Source organism: Sus scrofa, chromosome 1 (genome assembly GCF_054392235.1).
Source record: "Sus scrofa isolate SSC_HxYL_T2T_F1_AM1 chromosome 1, Sscrofa_HxYL_maternal_Yorkshire_Landrace_v2.0, whole genome shotgun sequence".
Lineage (NCBI taxonomy): Eukaryota > Metazoa > Chordata > Mammalia > Artiodactyla > Suidae > Sus > Sus scrofa.
The window spans coordinates 125870869-125890485 of NC_139383.1; the positions used below are offsets into that span (position 1 = coordinate 125870869).

A 19617-nucleotide genomic window follows, 5' to 3' on the forward strand; every position below is an offset into this window, starting at 1 on the left:
ATAGCGTGGACATATTTAGTGAGTGAATTGTTAATCCATTAGATGATGATTTGGTGCCATTATGAGGGAAAGGAGTAAAATGTAAATTAGAAAAGAATTTCAGGAAGTCCCCATTGTGGTTTGGTGGAAACCCAACTAGCATCCATGAGGACTTGGTTTGATTCCTGGCCCTGCCAGTGGCTTAAAGGATCTGGTGTTGCCATGAGCTGTGGTGTGGGTCACACACGTGACTTGGGTCTGGCGTTGTTGTGGCTGTGGCATAGGTTGGCAATTGTAGTTCCAATTCAACCCCTGGCCTGGGAACTTCCACATGCAGTGGGTTTGGCCCTAAAAAGGAAAATAAATAAATAAATAGAATTTCAGGTATGATGCCTGATGTCCTTCGTGAGTTGGAATGTTGGTTTCTGTTCAGAAGTTTAGAAGCAGCTACTACTATAAGTACTGGGGTTCCTGTGGTAAAAAAGTCACATGTATGCAAAGACAGTGGAAACCTTTCAGGCCTTGGCCCAGTGGAGAAGCCAGCATTGCTGAAATATTGGAAATCTTTAATAAGTCTTAGTCCCTGAAATGGTCTGGGACAAAGGTGGAAGGAAATTCACAAAAGCAGACATTTCAGCTTCCTGGGATCCACTGTATCTAAGGCAAACTATTTTTTCCAATAAGAAAATAACCAAGGAACAGGTAAGGTTTCTGAGGACAATTTGTTTTGCCACTGAGGTTAGAGCTGGCAATGACAATAGATACCTGAGTACTGTAGTTAGAGCCACCACTTGTTGAGTGCTTATTAAATGCCAGGAATTATATGAACATTCTCTCGTTTAGTCCTCAATAGACTTTTTTTTTTTTTTTTTTTTTTTTGTCCTTTTGCCATTTCTTGGGCCGCTCCCGCGGCATATGGAGGTTCCCAAGCTAGGGGTCTAATCAGAGCTGTAGCCTCCAGCCTACGCCAGAGCCACAGCAACGCGGGATCCGAGCCGCGTCTGCAAACTTCGCCACAGCTCATGGCAACGCCGGATCATTAACCCACTGAGCAAGGCCAGGGATCGAACCCACAACCTCATGGTTCCTAGTCGGATTCGTTAACCACTGTGCCACGACGGGAACTCCAACTTTTAAAGTAAATATTATCTATTTTTCAGATGATGAAGCAGGCTCAGAAAGATTAAATGATTTGACCAGTGCCAGGACTGGGGTTTCCTGGAATGCAGGGTTTTCAGTGCTAAAACCCAGTCCTGGGTAAACTGGGATGGTTGGTTACCCTGAGTGTCACCCAGCTCACTGACGTACAGTCTATAGTTAGGAAGTAAACCCAAAGGGCTCTGAATTGTCAGATAGATGGTTCATATATGGAAACTTGCCAATTTGCCCCACAGAAAGACCCTCAGAACATTTCTTGGTGCTCATTTTTCTCCATTTTATACATAATTCTAATCTTGGTTATTGGTTTCCAGGTGCCTTGTCATAGCTGCACATTGACTCTAGAAGGGTGCACTGGGGAGTTCCCTGGTAGCCTGCTGGTTGAGGATCAAGCATTGTCACTGCTGTGGCTTGGGTTCCATCCCATCCCAGCCTGCGAACTTCCATATGCCATGAGTGTGGCCGAAATAAAAGCACACTGATTGCTGTAGTGAGGGATGGCTTGCTGACTGATAGGAGGTGAGGGCAGGGAGAATGAAATACAAACTAATATAAGACAAAATCAATGGTGTCAGAAGGCATTTATTACAGGGCATATGTACCTTAATAAGAATAGCTATTATCGAATATTTACCATGTGCCAAATACCGTTTTTTTTTTTTTTTCCTAGGGCTGCACCCGAGGCATATGGAGCTTCCCAGGCTAGGGGTCAAATCAGAGCTATAGCCGCAGGCCCACACCAGAGCCACAGCAACTCAGGATTTGAGCCATATCTGCAAGCTACACCGCAGCTCACAGCAACACCAGAACCTTAACCCACTAAGCAAGGCCAGGGATCGAAACTTCAACCTCATGGTCCCTAGTTGGATTCATTAACCACTGAGCCATGACGGGAATTCCACCAAATACTGTTTTAAGCGCTTTATAGGTATTACATGATTCAATTTCTACAAAATAATCCTATTTATCCCTGTTACTCAGATGAGGAAACTGAGGCACGGAGAGGTTAAGGAACTTGCTGAAGGTCACATTGCCAGTGAGTGCTAAAACTGAGATTCAGAGCTGGGCAGCTTGACTCCAGTCCCAGATCTTCAGCAGCTGTTTTCAGTGTATGTCCTGGATCCTGAGGATGTAACATAAGATAGTGCTTATTTTGTTTATTGTGATGGCCTAAATCATCCAAAAAAAAAAAAACAAAACAAAAAACAAAAAAAGAAAGAAACATTTTAAAGCATGGGCATTATGTTTCCCTTTGTATTAATTAGTTGTTAAAATTTTATCAGGTTCTACGTGGCCATCGATCTACAAGGACTGTTAGAGGTCACCAGAGTCCCCGCACCCCAGCTCATTTCCTGCTCCCCAGAGTCAACTGCTTTCAATTGTTGCAGTGAGCTGACTCTTGATGTGGTTATATCCTGTCTCTCAATGACGTACCTAGAGTTCTCTGGTCGATTTTTCAGTATTTTACTATGGAAAAAGAGAGTTTTAGCTTGCTTTTTCACCTACCCCTACCACACGTGTGTACTGTTTCCATTTCCTCCTTCTCCCAGCAGGTACATCATAGTGTTAGCTGGCTTAGCATGTCCTGGGCTCCTCTTTATCTTTTTAGCCTTCCCTCCTGAGTTGGGCAGATTCTCCAGAGAACCACCAACTGAGCCACCTTCTGTGGAGAATGCCCACCTTCTGGAAGCCCAGCGTATGGCTGGGGAGTGGAGGTGTCTTCATATCTACTGTGCAACTTCTTAGTATACCCACCACCACCACCTCCTTTGAAATTGGTGTGGCTCCGAGACCCTCTGAGAGTTTGATCCTCAGAGTTTTACTCTCTCTAGAGAATAAACCAGTGACTTCTGCTGGAGCTGGAGGAGTCCCAAGGCTGGCAAGGGGGAGGATTGGAGTGTAAACTGACTTCCCCCATTTTTAGCCCCACTTTACCCCCCCCCCCCCCGCCCGCCGCAGAGGTGTTTGGGACTCCCACTGTCTGAGCCTTTCTGGAGATTCTGGGATAAGTTTTTCCTTGGCTTTCGCTACTGGCAGTTAAGGAGTCAGCTCTCCCAGTTCTGCTAATCAATTACCTCTCAGTCATCTACTTTCTAGCTTCCAACATTTTGTTGCTATTGTTTCCATTCATTTTCTCTTTGTTTTTGTAAGTTTAGGTCTATAAGAAATAAAATTCTTGGGAGTTCCCATTGTGGCTCAGTGGGTTATGAACCAGACTAGTATCCATGAGGACATGGGTTCAATCCCTGTCCTTACTCAGTGAGTTAAGGATCCAGTGTTGCCGTGAGCTGTGGTGTAGGTCGCAGATGTGGTTTGTGGATCCTGGGTCGCTGTGGCTCTGGCATAGGCCAGAAGCTCTAGCTCTGATTCAACCCCTAGCCTGGGAACTTCCATTAGCCTCAGTTGTGGCCCTAAAAAGCAAAAAGAAAAAAAAAAAAAAAAGGGAAATAAAATTCTTTTCATTTTATATTGGTGAGATTTGGGGAGGTAGTAAACTCCCACGTATTTAGGATGCCATCTTTCTCCTGAAGCCTGAAAGATATTTGAGAAAGCTTTCAATGCAAAGGGATCAAAAAAAGGTTGTGTTGCTCTGAGGGGAAAGCTGCTAGTTCTAGGGAAATTGGGGTTGTCTAAGTTTTACTGGGTTACTCTTAGTTTCAGGGCCAGGAGTATCATTGTTACCTGGCTCTCACCTGTGTGCTCATTAGAAATGCAGAATCCCGGGCCCCACCCCAGCCTCATGAATTAATTAGAATTAGCATTTTGACAGAATCCATGGGGGATTCCTTTGCACGTGGAAGGTTGAGAAGTGCTAATCTGAAACTTTCCTCAATTTATGTAATTTAGAATAAGATAACTATAGTGAATTTTAATCTGGGATTTAAATATTTTGGTACATTCCCTTGCTAAATTATTCTTCAGATTCTAGAAATTGCTGTGAGGTAATGAAGAGGAGCATATTTTTTAACTTTTTTGGGGGCCTTTTTAGGGTTGTACCTGTGGTGAATGGAAGTTCCCAGGATAGGGGTCGAATTGGAGCTGCAGCTGCTGCTACACCACAGCCACAGCAATGCCAGATCCAAGCCGCATCTGAGACCTTCACCACAACTCACGTCAATGCTGGATCCTTAACCCACTGAGCAAGGCCAGCGGTCGAACCTGAGTCCTCATGGATATTGGTCAGGTTCTTAACCCACTGAGCCACAAGGGGACTCCATGATGGGATTTTGTAGGTTGTAGGTGGTGTCTTCAGTCACCCTTGGAGCAGTCAAAGTGAGAGAGTGACTTCCCCTGGAGGTAAAGCATACAGTGGTATGTATTAGGCCCAGCCTGTATCCCAGTTGCAGGCAGGTGTTCAGCTAGTGATCTGTGGAATGCGTGAGTCCAATAAGACATGGTTCCTGTCTTCAAGATGTTTAGCAACCACCAAGAAGTAAATTGGATAATAATCACACAGGGTAGACCCATTGTAGAAAACAGCACAGAAGGGGTCCACTGCGGCATTACTGGCAGAAGAGGGAGCCGAGGGCTAAGTCTCTTGGTGAACAGAGCTTGGTGGTTGGAGAGCAGGGGCGCTCAGTTGAGGGTATCAGAATCACCTGGCAGCCTGATAAAACACAGACTGCTGCCCCCATCCTTAGTATTTCTGATTCTGTAAGCCTGGGGTGGGCCCAAGAACGTGCATTTTTAACAATTTCCCAGGTGATGCTGCTGCTGCTGCTTTCCCATCTTGAAAACCACTGGTTTAGAGAAATGCAAGTAGTTCTGGTGGCTGGAGGCGGGCGGGCAGGAGGCAGGCAAGAGTCAGTGATACTGAAGGCAGAGGCCTGAGGAGTGCGGATTTTATTGCGGAGGTTGTGGGGAGCCCTTGACTGGTTTTACAGAGCGTGATGACCACCCATGTACCTTTTGGAAAGATTGCTGTGGGTGTGGCGTGGAGGATGGCGGGGTCAGGTTGGGGACCAGAAAACGTAGCCGTCCAGATGAGAAATGATAGAAAACTCGGAATAAAGGCAAGAGGAGGCAGGATTGCCTGACTTTGGTGGCTAATGGAAGTGGGAGGGGAGGGTCGCTGACGTCAGCGGTCTGGCTGGGTGTGTCGGGGGACTGTGTGGCTCTAGCGGTAGGAAGAGGAGGAGTGGGTCTGAAGAGAAGAACGTGGGAGGTGAGTGGAGGACAGGACATGGTGAATTTAAGATGCCAGCAAGATACGTGAGTTTTGGTAGTGGGTCTGGAGGCCAGAGAGAGAGTTCTGGAAAATCATCAGGCCCCATGGCTTCTACCACTTCCACTGATCTCCTGTACTGTTGGTTTGGATCAGGTCTTATATTGGTAAAGAAACAACATTAGTATAACCTAAAGGATCTTGAGAATGCAGGACTTTTAAAGGTGTTTTTCTCCAGAGAACAAATGCTCTACTTTTTTGATTGGTGGGGAAAAGAAGTAGTTGAAGTATATGTCTTTTCACCCCAGAAGAGGTTAATACAGCCACCTTCGTCTGCGAGGCCAGGAGAATTGGGTTTTAGTAAGCTTGAAAAGGGCAAAATCACTTGACTGGTTTGCAGGCCATATGACCAACAGCTGAGGCTAATTAGCTGGATTGTGGCTTTTTACAGAGATGCCTGATTTTGAGAGTCGATGGAGGGAATTGCTTTTCAAAAGACGCTTTTGAAAAACTTTTGCAAGTCGGGGATTCTGACCTTAACTTTTCTCTTTGTATTAAGACAAAAATAACTTTGTAGAAGAGGACATGTGACTGCATGCTGTCTAATTGTTGAAGCATTGGGATCGCCAGTCTCTAAAGTTTCAGGAAAATCAATCAGCAATTTATACTTTGTCAAGGTATGATTTTGCTTTTTTGCAGGGGGAGGGGGGGGTAAGAGGTTTCGAGTCCTGCTGTGCCACTTCACAGGTACTTAAAATATGTGCAATTTCACATAAAATACCACTGAGCATATAAAATTCTTTTAAACCAAAGACTTCAAGACATCTGCTACATTTCTTGGGTTTAGTTTAAAAAGTGCATTTTCAGTTACCAGAGAGTGACTATGAATACTGCCTTTTCTTTCTTTTCTGTACTTGAACAGAGTAATAGAGGCTTTTATGCTCAGATAATATGTGAAATAAGAAAGCCGATTATAGTGGCATTGAATTGCTCTTAGAGTCTTGCTCATCCTCTGAGCATTTTATTCACAAACATTCAAGCTAATTGGGATTTTGTTTTTATTATTGTTAATAGTTCTAAAGGAGGTTTATGTACATATGGGTTTTAGGAGAAGGTGCATTTCTTCTGTCAATTAAATTTGCCTTCAAGTGACTGATTTTGTTAAGTTTGGAACTGGCATTGTGATTCTGTAAGGCAAGGTCCGTCTGTTTGAGAGATCCTTGGTGAGAGTTGCAGGAATGAAAGATCTGGGTGATGCGTATGATGGGGCATTTTATTATACAATTCTCTCTACGTTCAGATATGTAGTAGTTTGCTAGGACTGCCATAAAATACAGTCTCACAGATTGTGTAGCTTAAATAACAGACATTTCTTGTCTCACTTCTGGAGACTGACATCCAGGTGTTGGCAAGTTGCCTTCTTCTGGGGGCTATGCAAGAAGGATCAGGTCCCGGCCACTCTCCTTGGCCTCTCGATGGCTGTCTTCTTCCTGTGTCTCTTCTTGTTATCTTCCCTCTCTGTGGGTCTGTATTCAGATTTCTTTTTCTTTTTTTCTCCTTTTTTGCTTTTTAGGGCTGCACCTGCAGCATATGGAGGTTCCCAGACGAGGGGTCCAATCAGAGCTACAGCTGCTGGCCTACACCACAGCCACAGCCACACAGGATCTGAGCTGTGTCTGTAACCTGCATCTCAGCTCACGGCAACACCGGATCCTTAACCCACTGAGTGAGGCCAGGGATCAAACTTGCAACCTCATGGTTCCTAGTTGGATTTGTTTCCACTGCGCCACAACGGGAACTCCCCAAATTTCTTCTTTTAAGGATACCAGTCATGCTGGATTAGGGCCCACCCCAATGACATCTGTTTATTTGATTACCTCTCTAAAGGCCCTATCTCCACATCAGGTCAAATTCTGAAGCACTGGGAGTTAGAACTTTAGCTTATGAACTTGGGGGGGAACACAGTTCAACTCATAAGAGATAGATTTGAAAGATTTCATTACATCACATTTTAACGATTTGTCTCCAAGTGCAAGCAATAAATATTTGTTAAACCAAGTACCCGCTGTTTTGGGTATGGAGCGTGTGAAGGTGAATAAGACACTGTCCCTGCCCACTAACATAGGTTTAATCATATATATGGATATGACATTGTGAGTGTTTATGTATTCATTTATCTCTGCCATTGAGTGGTGACCACTTTCATTGTTGGGTGTCCCTGGAGACACAACCAGCATCTTGGCTCTTGGGCAGCCTGATCTTTGAGAGGCACCTGGAAAAGCTTCATGGCTCCTGAACACCTTTAGTATTCCTGGCTAGGAGAGTGGAAGGACTGTAACATTCATCTAGACTGACCTCCTCATTTCACAGATGACGAAACTGAGGCTTTAAAGGGCTAAGCTCATTTGGTTGATTAGCGTCAGAGCTAAAGCAATGTCCTAACTTCCACGCCAGAGTGCTGCCCAGTACATCATTTTGTTTTCTTGGCCACAAGTCGATACTTTTACCTAAGAGTGAACCCAAAGTCTCATTATCAGAAAGCACTGTGGGAAAGAGCTCGATGAAAAGCTGACATTCTCTGTTGAGATTCTTGAATGGTTAGTACCAAAAAAAAAAAAAAAAAAAAAAAATTCCGGGGGGAATAGTGTTTATTCACGAGGGCCTGTCATCCACAGACTGTTGTCTTTAGTGCACCCCAGAGGAGTTTATTCCTACTCAGTTGTGCTCTCTGTCTCTCACCACTTTCTCTTTGTTCTTTCCAGACACACTGCTCAGTGACCTAGCAGCCATTAGAATACAAATGACATATTTTTCTTCTTTCTTGCTGCCGCAGCTGCCCACAAGACAGGAACTGTGGCAGAAAGAGACTGCTTGCTGATGAAACGTTGCCGCCAACAGGATGGCACCATGGCAACCAGGACCTGTGCACGTTAGCAGGGCTGGGAGGCCAGGGCTGCCTCTGCCACTGTTTAAGCTTCTGTCCTTTCCACTCCCTCCATACCTGGGTGCTCCTAGAGGGCATGCTCACTACTTGCCTCTGTTTCTCTTTTCACTTTTTAGGATTAAAGCTGCCTGAGAAATTTGCATACGTTATGCTCTTATTCCCTTCCTCTTCCCTCTGAACTTGGCTGATTTATAGCTTGAGCCAGGGTGCTGCATATGTGATAGTTAATAAGTCATGGAATGTGTCCATGAAAAACAAAAGCTGATTCTTTGCAGAAGCCATCCTTCTTTAGGGCTGTTTTTGCAAGAGGCCGCCTTTCTGCTTTCTTTACACAGTGTTGCTGTGGCGTGGCTGGGGCCCTGCCCTCTTGGCAGAGCAGAGGCTCAGTGCCTGTGGGTTGGAGGGTAGGGAGGTGATGAATGAGATGAAGATGCTGCTTGAGAGATGAGCTTGCATTGTTGCTGCTTCTCTGGAGGCAGGAGCCACTTTGTTCAAACACATGCAAATCATCCAAGAGCTGAGAGCGTTGGTTTTGTGTGTGTTTTCTTGTTTTCTAAGTTTCATCTCTTATTAGGCCTCTCTTCTCCCTCATGTAATCTGTAAAGGGATCCTTTAGCTCAAAGTGCTGGACTTATCACTCTGCAAATATTGAAAGTCAAGACAGCTTTAAGCTCACACCTGTGCTGTGACTGACCCAGGCTAAGGACTATCTTCTGAAAAATCTCCTTCCAAATTGTTCTTGAATCTTTCTTGCTGATTCTTAACATTTTGGCTCTCTCTTCACTCTAAGTGGCCATCTTATCTCTCCTGTGGTATCAGAAAACCAACTATGTTGATGATTCTAAAACCCATACTGTTAACCCTTATTTTTCTTTTGAGCCCTAATTCTGTTTCCCAAATGCCAGTTAATGTCTCCTAAATGCCTTTGGTTGTCCCTCAGACATGAGGGGCATTTAATTTATTCATGTCCCATAGAGTATAACATCGTAGTTGAAAGTGTGTCTGGGTTTACTTTTGACTTTGCCTTTTATTGGCCTGGAGATCTTAACCTTTCTGTGCATCAGTTTTCTCATCTATAAATGAGAGTGTTCATTAGGACGTTGTGAGGCTCTCCTGAGTTAATATTTTCAGGGGCTTAGAAAAGTACTCAGTGAGTGTTAGTTATAATCATCTCAAACCAGCTTTTGCTCTCTTACTGAATGAGAATACTTTCTATTCAGTTACCAAATTAAAAGTTTTGGTTATCTTTAACTCCTCTACCAGTCAGTTAAGAAGTTGAACTGATTTTTTTTTTTTTGTCTTTTGTCCTTTTAGGGCCACACCTGTGGCATATGGAGGTTCCCAGTTTAGGGGTCTCATCGGAGCTGTTGCTGCCTGCCTATGGGAGAGTCACAGCAACACCAGATCCGAGCTGCATTGGTGACCTACACCACAGCTCATGGCAACCCCGGATCCTTAACCTACTGAGTGAGGCCAGGGATTGAACCTGCAACCTCTTGGTTCCTAGTTGGATTCGTTTCCACTGTGCCACGATGGGGAACGCCTGAACTGATTTTTTGCCTCCTAGATAGATCTTGAATTAATCCCTTCCTCTCCATCCCCACTGTCATCAACACATCAATGTCACTCGCCATCTCCATGGGGCTGCTAGAAAGATCCTTCTAAGGCACAGACCTTGTGTTCCTCTCCTTTATAAAAGCTAGCCGTGGCTCTCCATTGCCTAGAGGGTAACACGCAGACTTCCTTGTGCCATGTAAGAGTCCTTTCAGGCTGAGGTCCACACTCTCGCCGACCTTTTCAGCCTGTCTGGACACTTCCTCTCGCATTTCCTTGCACCCCTTTAGTGGCATCTATCTGCTGAGGTCCTCTGAAAGCATCATAACCTTTTCCCCCTGCAACCTTGGCGAGTGCACATGCCCTTCCTGACTCCCACCTCCAAGTCAGTCATCCCAGCTCCTGCTCCCTCCTCGTGTCTCTAAGCCTGGTCTGTGTTTGGTACTTTGAATGTCAGACAGCCCTTACCTAATTCCATCAAAACTCGGTCACACCTTTTGGATGGGTGTCAATGATTTTTTTTTTTTTTCCTTTGTCTTTTTGCCTTTTCTAGGGCTGCACCCATGGCATATGGAGGTCCCAGGCTAGGGGCCTAATCGGAGCTGTAGCTGCCAGCCTACGCCAGAGCCATAGCAACTTGGGATCCGAGCCGCGTCTGCAACCTACACCCCAGCTCACGGCAATGCCTTAACCCTGGATCCTTAACCCACTGAGCAAGGCCAGGGATTGGACCCGCAACCTCATGGATCCTAGTTGGATTCGTTAACCATTGAGCCATGCCGGGAACTCTCGATGATCATTTTGTTGAGAGTTTTGTTATCTTTAAAGGTTAATGCTTATTTGACATGTGAGGCAAAGTCCTTTACCACACGGTCTGTAAACTGTACTGTTTTTGTTCATTCACATCTATCACTTGTCCCTCTCTATGCCTGTGGAAATCCTTGGCTCAGATGCCCCTCCGAGAGGTGGTCTAATGGGCTCCCAACACCTCTGGTCCTCTCTGTCCCAGGCCACCCAGCATTGTGTGCATTTTTCTTTCTTTCTTTTTTTTTTCTTTCCATTTTTGGCTGCCCCACAGCATGTGGAGCTCCTGAGCCAGGGATCAGATCTGAGCCGTAGTCTTGACTAAAGCTATAGCAATGCTGGATCCTTTACCCACTGTGCTGGGCTGGGGATTGAACCTGCATCCTAGTGCTCCCAAGATGCTGCCAATCCCATTGTGCCACAGTAGGAGCTCCTGTGTGCATATTTCTGTAACAGTTCTTATTCCACAGCATTTGTATTGTTTGTTTCCATGTAGAGCACTTCTATCAGACTATTGCTCTTCTGGAGCTGCATTCCAGGTGCTTAACACAGTGATGAAAGCATAAGGCCTGTTCTCAGTGCTGACTCGGGAGGTGCGTCATGTTTGAACTGATGTGCTTGCTCATCAGGTGCCATCTGAATCTCAGTCACTTCTGCAAGGCTCTCCCTCCTCAGTGTATTTGGGTGTTGCCGGTATATATTTGAATCACTGGTGTAGGACAGTCCACTGGTCAAATTTTGCTTCAATTATAAATGTCTTTTTGGAGTTACCTTATGGCTCAGCAACTTAAAGATCTGATGTTATAACTGCTGTGGCGTGGGTTCGATCCCAGGCCTGGGAACTTTTGCATGCTGTGGGCGCAGCCAAAAATGAATAAATTATAAATGCCTTTTGGATTGATATTTAGATATCATTTCACATTTAGTTTCAGTCATATCTAAGGACACTTGGTGCATGTAATTTCTTGGGAAGTACTTCTGTATCTCTCACAGGCATTCCCCACATCATTCTATGCTTTATAATTATTGTAATTTTACATTTGTCTCTTGAGCCAAGTTTTCCCTCTAAAGCAACTTAAAAGTGCTGTTAAAAAATAGATTTCCATCTAGTCTAGTTTTTCTAGTTCTGAAAAGTGTTTAATAACTAAGTGGTTAAGTGGATTTCTCATTTTGGCTCATCAGTAAAAACCTGACTAGTATCCATGACAACATGAGTTCTGTCCCTGGCCATGCTCAGTGGGTTATGGTTCTGGGTTGCGATGAGCTGTGATATAGGTTACAGTCTCGGCTCGAATCCTGAGTTGCTGTGGCTATGGCGTGGCTGGGATTGAACCCAAGTCCTCATGGATCCTAGTCAGGTTCGTTTCACTGAGCCACACCAGGAACTCCAGAATTTAATTTTTTATTCATTCAAATATTTATTAGTGACTCTGAGAACTATCGCCTCCTCTCCTGCAAGGATGGACATGAAAGAAACAGAATGATTTTGAAAGAGAGGTCTTAGATAGAGAGTATAAATGAAGAAGAGAAAAAAGTAGAAGAAGGGAAAAATAAAGATCAAAGGTAGAATAATTGTAAGACTTGTAAATGAATAGATTAAGGGAGATCATATAATTTTTCCAATATATTTAGAAATAAAATTTAATAAAATTGACAGGTATTCATAATACTCATTCTGAGTGGAGTAGGAAGAGATAGAGAACTTCCTTAACCTGGTAAAAATGTCTACCCAAAACCTATAGCAAATGTTATCCTTAATAGTGAAATGTTAGAATCAAGACAATACTGAAAGTTCCCTGTGGCTCAGTGGGTTAAGGATCCCTTGGCCCTGTTGTGGCTTGTGTTGCTGCTGTGGTGCAGGTTCAATCTCTGGCATGGGAACTTCCAGAAGTTCCTGATGCAGCCGGAAAAAAAAAAAAAAAAAAAAGACAGGACTGTTTATTTGATACTTCTGGAGGACCTAACAATACAGTAGGGCAAGGAATATAAATACAAGATATAAATGTTAGAAAGGGAAAAAAATGTAATTATTTTCAGCTGTGTATAACAAATCATTAAAATTAGTGTGGCTAATTTAATAGAATTTAATAATTTAATAGACTCTAATAATTAGATAAAATTAAATAATTTAAAAGAATTTAATAGAAGGCATATACAGTACATATATTTAAAATATATTGCTTAGAATAGTAATATAAATGTAAGTGTATAAACTATCAGTAAGTCTAAAAATATGCAAGGTCTTTATGAAGAGAATTAACTTCAACATTTTTAAAGGCATTAAAGACATAAATAATGCAGACATTATAGGTTTTTGAGGAACTTAGCTGGGAGTGTGAAAGGTCAAGAATTTCTACAGTGAGGACAGGACTTGTCCTCCCAGATATTCATAAATATAAAGATGTGTTATAAAGTCATAGTAATTAATGCCTTATGACACTGGCCTGGGGTAATGAAAATGAAGAAAGGAACAGAAGAGAGAGCCTAGAAACAGATGTGCCCATTCATGGGGAATCACTAGGGAAAGGATACTTTTTCTCAATATATGGTACTATGATAATTAGGTGCCCTTCAGGAAAAATTAATGAAAGCAGATCTCTACATACACCCTAAAAAACTCCCCTGGACTGAAGACTTAATGTGAAAGATAGGATCTTTTGAAATATAATGTAAAAGAATATCTTCATCACTTTCTATAAATAAGGATTTCTTTGACATGATATAAAGATAACTAACCATAAAAGGAAAGTTTGATAGATTTGACTCGTTGAAGATTAAGCCATTAAAAAGTGAAAAGATGAGCCACAAACAGGAAGAAGACATTTCAACATCTGTAACTGACAAAGAATGCATATCCGGAGCACATGAAGCACTCCCGTGTGTCCATGAGGAAAAGACAAGCCAATAGGAAAGTAGGGAGAGGACACAACTGTGCTTTTCTACAAGAAAACATTAAATGGCCAACAAATTTAAATTAGGAAAAAGAAAAAAGAAACTGAATGGTTCAGTCAGAAAAATGTTCGTGTAGATTCCAAGATGTTACCACTTTGAGAAGTCTGACAACAGACACCAAATGTGGGTGAAGATTTGAATGTAACTGTGTTGGACAAGAGATTGGCATTGTCTTGTATTGCTGAACATGTGCATACCTATGCCACGAGTTTCACTCATTGGTATATACTCCAGAGCAGAGCTTCTCCAGTATGTTCTGAATTGGTTTAGATGTGTCGAGATATTGAACCCTTCTTTTCTCAGGGTGGCTGGACAGGGCCTGGCATTGCTGGAAGCCCCAGCTCTGTTGCCTTGGGTCATGAGCAGTTGACCCAGTGTGTCAGACAAGTAGCATGAAAAGTATGGTAAGACATTTCCTGGAGAAGCCCTGGAGATGCACATGTGCATATTTATAGAAGTATTATTTTATTTTAAATGAAGACAAACACAAAGGGGACATGGTTTAGTTAAGCTAGTTCTCTTCTGAAAACCCACAGGCATTAAGTAATGAGAGAAGGATTTTGGCTTATCGTTTCTTAAAAGTGGTGATTATGTCAAGCCAAGTGAGAGAGGCAGAGAGAGGCTGAAAGGAGATGATATATTCCTGGCCAGGATGTATTTTTATTAACATGTAGTCAGATGGGTGGTGTAAGATGATGTTTTGAATCTGAGGTCTAAGTTTTGAATCTGAGTTGGTGCCCTAATAAACAGTGTGGAGGCAGATAGAGATTCAGTTGTTTTGCCCGACATTTCTTTCACTTATTGCCAGATAAAGTGTCTTACAAAAGAGGAATAATGTCTTCAAATGAACTTTCATCAGAACAGCAGGGCTGCCCATCATGTCCCACGTAGTTGAGTTTGAGAACACCCTGCTGTGACCCTTCGTCTTGTGTACAAACCCTCTCCTGTGGTTTGTACAGTCATAGCCTTCTTTCAGGGCCTTTCACTGTTGACCTCTCAGCCTCTGGCCCAAGGACAGAGATAATCATGGGCACATAGGGAATGGGGGTAGTTTTTAAGCACTTCTCTGTGACGTGCCTGAGTTGATCCCTAACATTCAGCCTGTCCCAATCCAATCTCATCATCTTTCCCCTCCGAAACTCTGATACTCACCCCCCACAACTCTATGCCCTCTCCCAACTTTCTCCCTTTCCCTCCTCCAAACATCCTATTTCCAAAACCACCATTTTTCTATCTTTATACTCAGCTTCATTGTTTGGAGTATTTATTTTCTCTTTGCTGCTTCCACTCATGAACCACTGCATTCTAACTAATATCCCTTGGGTCTTTTCCATCTCATTCTCATGTCTAGGCTCTCATCTTTGAGGAGTGAGAAGTAAATACAAGGGACAGCTGCCACCATGATTCCATGTCAACCTCTCATGGCTAAACTCTGGACTTTGAACCTAGGAGCACAGAGCACCCAGTGCTTGTGTAGGGAAGAAACCAGAGGTCAACCTCTTATTTCTTATTTGAGAAAGCAAGGCCTGGAGAGGGTTGGTATCCATGCTGGATCCCACACAGATGGTAGCAGAGCTGGGAGTGGTACCTGGCATTCTGATGGCTTAGTCATCCAGCCCTCTTCAACTTGCCACTTTACCTTATGAGCACAGCTTGAATTTATTTAAATCCTTTCTGGCTGGGAAGGTGTTCAGCTTAGGCCCTGGTTCCCGTCAGAGGCCTTGGTCAAATAGTGCCCTATTTCTGACCTCTGAGGGTCTTTAATCCTCCCAACAGTCTTGCTGGATAAATACTCCCATATTGAGGAAACAGGCTAGGAGACGTTATGTGACTTGCCATAGATCATACAGCTAGGAAATAAATAGCAGAGTTCATGTTTTCTGACTTCAAGCCCATTTTCACTTTTGATGTTCTGTGCTGGGTGATGTTTTGCTTCCTGTTTCTCTTGTCTTATTTGCCCTTTGTTGAAAATGAGTTCATTTTGTTTCTTTATCCTGATGACCAGCTTCATGAGGGGGAGTGGCTGGATCACAGATTTCTTTTATTCCTTTTGCAGTTGCCAGTTCAGAGAACTGGGCACAAAGAAATTGCTTGTCAAACACCATTGAGTTGAACGCAAATGTGATTTACAAAACAACAACAACAAAAAAAACAAAACAGAGAGAGAGAGAGAGAGAGAGAGAGAGTGAACGAGCAGCTATCAGTGGAGCTCCAGGACAGTTTTTTGAGTCATTCCTGAATGAGATCAGCAGAGAATAGAGGGAAAGAGAGGAAGGAAGGGGCTGTGAGAGAAAGCCAGAGGGTAGACACAGTTAGCCATTGAATGACAGCTGGCTTATTGTCAGTCCAGTGATGAGGGCTGGTGGGGAAGTGGTACACAAGAAAACAGTCCAGAAATGAACACAGGTTGACTAGGGAAATGAGGAGTGGGAGGGGTCCTCAGAAGTGGCGTAATACCCGAACAACTTAACCAAAGAAAGTGCTCATACATACTGAGAAAATGCTGGTTAGAGGAATATCCATAGCATGATGTGGCTCATGAGGACTGGTTTCTAGGGTAGGTAGAGAAGCATTTGCCTTAGTTTGTGATCATTCTATTAACTACTGAGGCAGTGAGAAAAGGGACGTGAGTAGGTGAGGATGTTGCCGTTGGAACAACTTCCCTTCCCCTTTCTCTACTGCTGCCTTCATAGGGTCTCAGTCTGAGCCCTGATGGTCAGAACTGAAGGGAACTCAAGTGATTGCACACATCCTCCATGCACAGAGCTGTGTTGTGATGGCCCACCCTGTGGCTTTTCTGGCATTGTCTCGTTTCACATATTTTTGTGCATTTATCCCTATACATTAGTGAGGTGCTTTAGAAATTCCAGTACTGGAGTTCCCGTCGTGGCGCAGTGGTTAATGAATCCAACTAGGAACCACGAGGTTGTGGGTTCGATCCCTGGCCTTGCTCAGTGGGTTAAGGATCCAGCATTGCCGTGAGCTGTGGTGTAGGTCGCAGATGTGGTTTGGATCCCGCGTTGCTGTTGCTCTGGTGTAGGCCAGTGGCGACAGCTCCAATTAGACCTCTAGCCTTGGAACCTCCACATGCCACGGGAGCGGCCCAAGAAATAGCAAAAAGACAAAAGAGAAAAAAAAGAAAAAGAAATTCCAGTACTTTGATAACTACACTCTATGTCCAATTCTGCCTTTTTCTAAAAGGGTCAAAAAAAGCCACTGACAGATTACATGCCCTGGATTTTGGTTTGGAAATTCACACTGCATCTCCTGAGTTAATACACATTTTGCATCTGAACCAAATGTGAAACTTTTTGCACTAGAATTCATGTGGAAAATGTCCCATTTCCTAACAGAAGCATGTGCATGTTCTTTTGTGAGCTGTCTCCTACAGAGAGTATAACATCAAGAGGTTTTAGATTAGGAGTTATAGACCTTTAATTTGTTGCTTCTTAGGTCAGAAATACTCAGTTATGCTTTATAAGAGCTAAAGCTCTATGTATCTCAACTACTTGAAATACATATACCAGTAGTTAAGGGATATTATTTCAAGTTAAACATTGTAATTTCTGTAAAGAATTATTTTCTTTATTGTGTCCTATCTAAAATGTTCTCTACTGAAGTTCCCCTCATGGCTCAGTGGAAATGAATCTGACTAGCATTCAAGAGGACGACAATCCGAGGCCAGGGATTGAATCCAATCAGTTTGAATCCCTGGCCTCGCTCAGTGGGTTAAAGATCTGGCTTTTCTGTGAGCCGTGGTCACAGTTGCAACTTGGATCCTGTGTTGCTGTGGCTGTGGTGGAGGCTGGTGGCTACAGGTCTGATTCGACCCCTAGCCTGGGAACATCCATGTGCCGCAGTTGCAGCCCTAAAAAGACAATAAAATAAAATAAAATAAAATAAAAATAAAGCTTTAAAAAATGTTCTCTATCTAAAAATGTAAATATGGAAGAGCTTTTCTTGGACATATGAATTTTTAAGGTGATAGATATCCCCTTTCTAGGAAAATTTATTAATGTCATTGTCAGAAATTTAGGTTTGTTTTCAACATTTGATAGCTATATAGCAATCATTTTTATGTGATGTGCAAATAGATACAGGAAAGTTCTAAATTAAAAAGGATACCATTGGAGTCTCCACTCTGTTACAGCAAGTTAAGGATCCAGCATTTTCTTTGTGGCAGTGTGGGTTTGATCCACGGCCCAGCACAGTGGATTAAAGATCTGGTGTTGTAGCTGCAGCATATGTTGCAGCTGCAGCTCAGATTCTGTCCCTGGCCTGAGGGCTTCCATATGCTGTGGATGCATCCAAAAGATAAAATAAATAAAATAAAATAGAGATACCAGTGATAACATTTTTTTAATGAAAGATAACTCCTGAGGTCAAAACATTTAATTTAAAATAAAGTATAATATTACATGTTCCTTCATTTCCTCCAAACCCTCAAACAAAACTGGAAAGTTGTTATTTATCAATTTATTATTAATGCTTGAATACTTACATCTTCATAGTGTTCCTGTCATGTGTTTTATATGCCTCTTTTCTATAAATTTCTTTACCCTCTTATTTTGTTCTTTTGCTGATTCATAGTTTCCTTGCTAACGCAGGATATATTTGTGTGTGTGTGTGTTAGTAAATCTGTTTGAAGTTTCTTTTTCTTCTTCTTCTTCTTTTTTTTTTTTTTTCTTCATCTTTTTAGGGCTACATCTATGGCATATGGAGGTTCCCAGACTAGGGGTTGAACTGGAGCTGCAGCTGCTGGCCTACACCACAGCCACAGCAATGTGGGATCTGAGCTGTGTCTGCGACCTAAGCCATAGCTCATGGCAGTGCCAGATCCTTAACCACTAAGTGAGGCCAGGGATCGAACCCATGACCTCATGGATACTAGATGGGTTCATTTACTGCTGAGCCACGACCGGAACTCCTACGCTGAGGTTTCTTTATTCACTTCTTTTTTAACAAGGCCCTATAGATTTTTTCAGAGTGACTGTCTTTCTTACTGACTCTGGTCCCCATGTTCTTAGATCCCTGCCTTCAAATATCTTTCTCAGGGATACATTCAGAAAATAGAAGCTGTTCCCATTGATGTATTTTTCCCAGGCTTGACTGATGACAGAGACAGATATGGCTTTGGGATCTAAGTTCTAACCTGGATGCTTGACTTTTCCATCTGTCAAGGGCAGAAGGTGGAAACTTAGTGAAAGAACCTGGTTGGATCCTTTGGGAAATTGCATGGGCTAGGCAGGGGTGAGCAATTAGATGGAATAAAGTGCCCTGACTTAGAAGGTAAGAATCTCTCTGGTGTTTGAGAAAGTAACAGCTACCTGGGTCTTTTCTAGGTGTTCTTCCTGCTGGCTCTGATGACCTAAGTGGTCTTCCCAGTCTGTATGGCTAGGTGTCCTCCAAATGCCTCACATCCATAAGCCATCTCTCCCCTTTTTGATCTGCACCTTACTTTGTTGATGTTTGACTTTGATGTGACTTTGACTACCTGTCTGGGACCTCCATTTGTATTTAGCCTTTCTGGCCTGAATTTGGTTCTGTGCCACCTTCACATGAGGCTGTCTTGCTTTGGTGGGGAAAACTGAGAGTTCCTTTTTCATCTTCCCCATGCCTTTTCCTCCCTACTTGGAACTTTTTAATGGTTCTAAATAGCAGTGCTTTTTTTTTGGCTTCTGCAAAGCATATGGTGCTCCGAGGCCAGGGATCAGATCTGAGCCACAGTTGTGATCTGAACTGCAGTTGTAACCTAAGCCGCAGCTGCAGCAACTCTGGATGCTTAACCCACTGTGCTAGGCCAGGGATTGAACCTGCACCCAAGTGCTTCCAAGACGCTGCCGATCCTGTTGCGCCACAGTGGGAACTCTTATAGCAGTGCTTTTAATGTGAAATATTCCTCATGACATAGCCATTGTTGGAGCAAGTTCTATGAAAAAAATACCATCCTGGAAGTTTCTTCTGAATTTATAGAAGTCAAGTTAGTGGAGAGAATTTTAAGTTTTTATCCCATAAGTATTTAAAAAAAGTATGCCTCCATGCTATAATTTAGTACAAATTG

The 19617-nt window shown here is 43.1% G+C and overlaps 1 protein-coding gene across 14 annotated transcripts in view; it reads left to right on the forward strand.

The window, feature by feature from the left end:
- The window catches only part of RAB27A (RAB27A, member RAS oncogene family), a 73650-nt gene that overhangs the window by 12786 nt on the left and 41247 nt on the right, over nucleotides 1-19617 (forward strand). For 10 of the 14 annotated variants that reach the window (XM_013992965.3, XM_021083913.2, XM_013992966.3 and 7 more), the window contains exon 2: nucleotides 5862-5979. The exons of the other annotated variants lie outside the window; for them this stretch is intronic. The gene's annotated coding sequence lies outside the window, so the exon portion shown is untranslated. The remainder of the gene's footprint in view (nucleotides 1-5861; nucleotides 5980-19617) is intronic. 14 annotated transcript variants of the gene reach the window in all.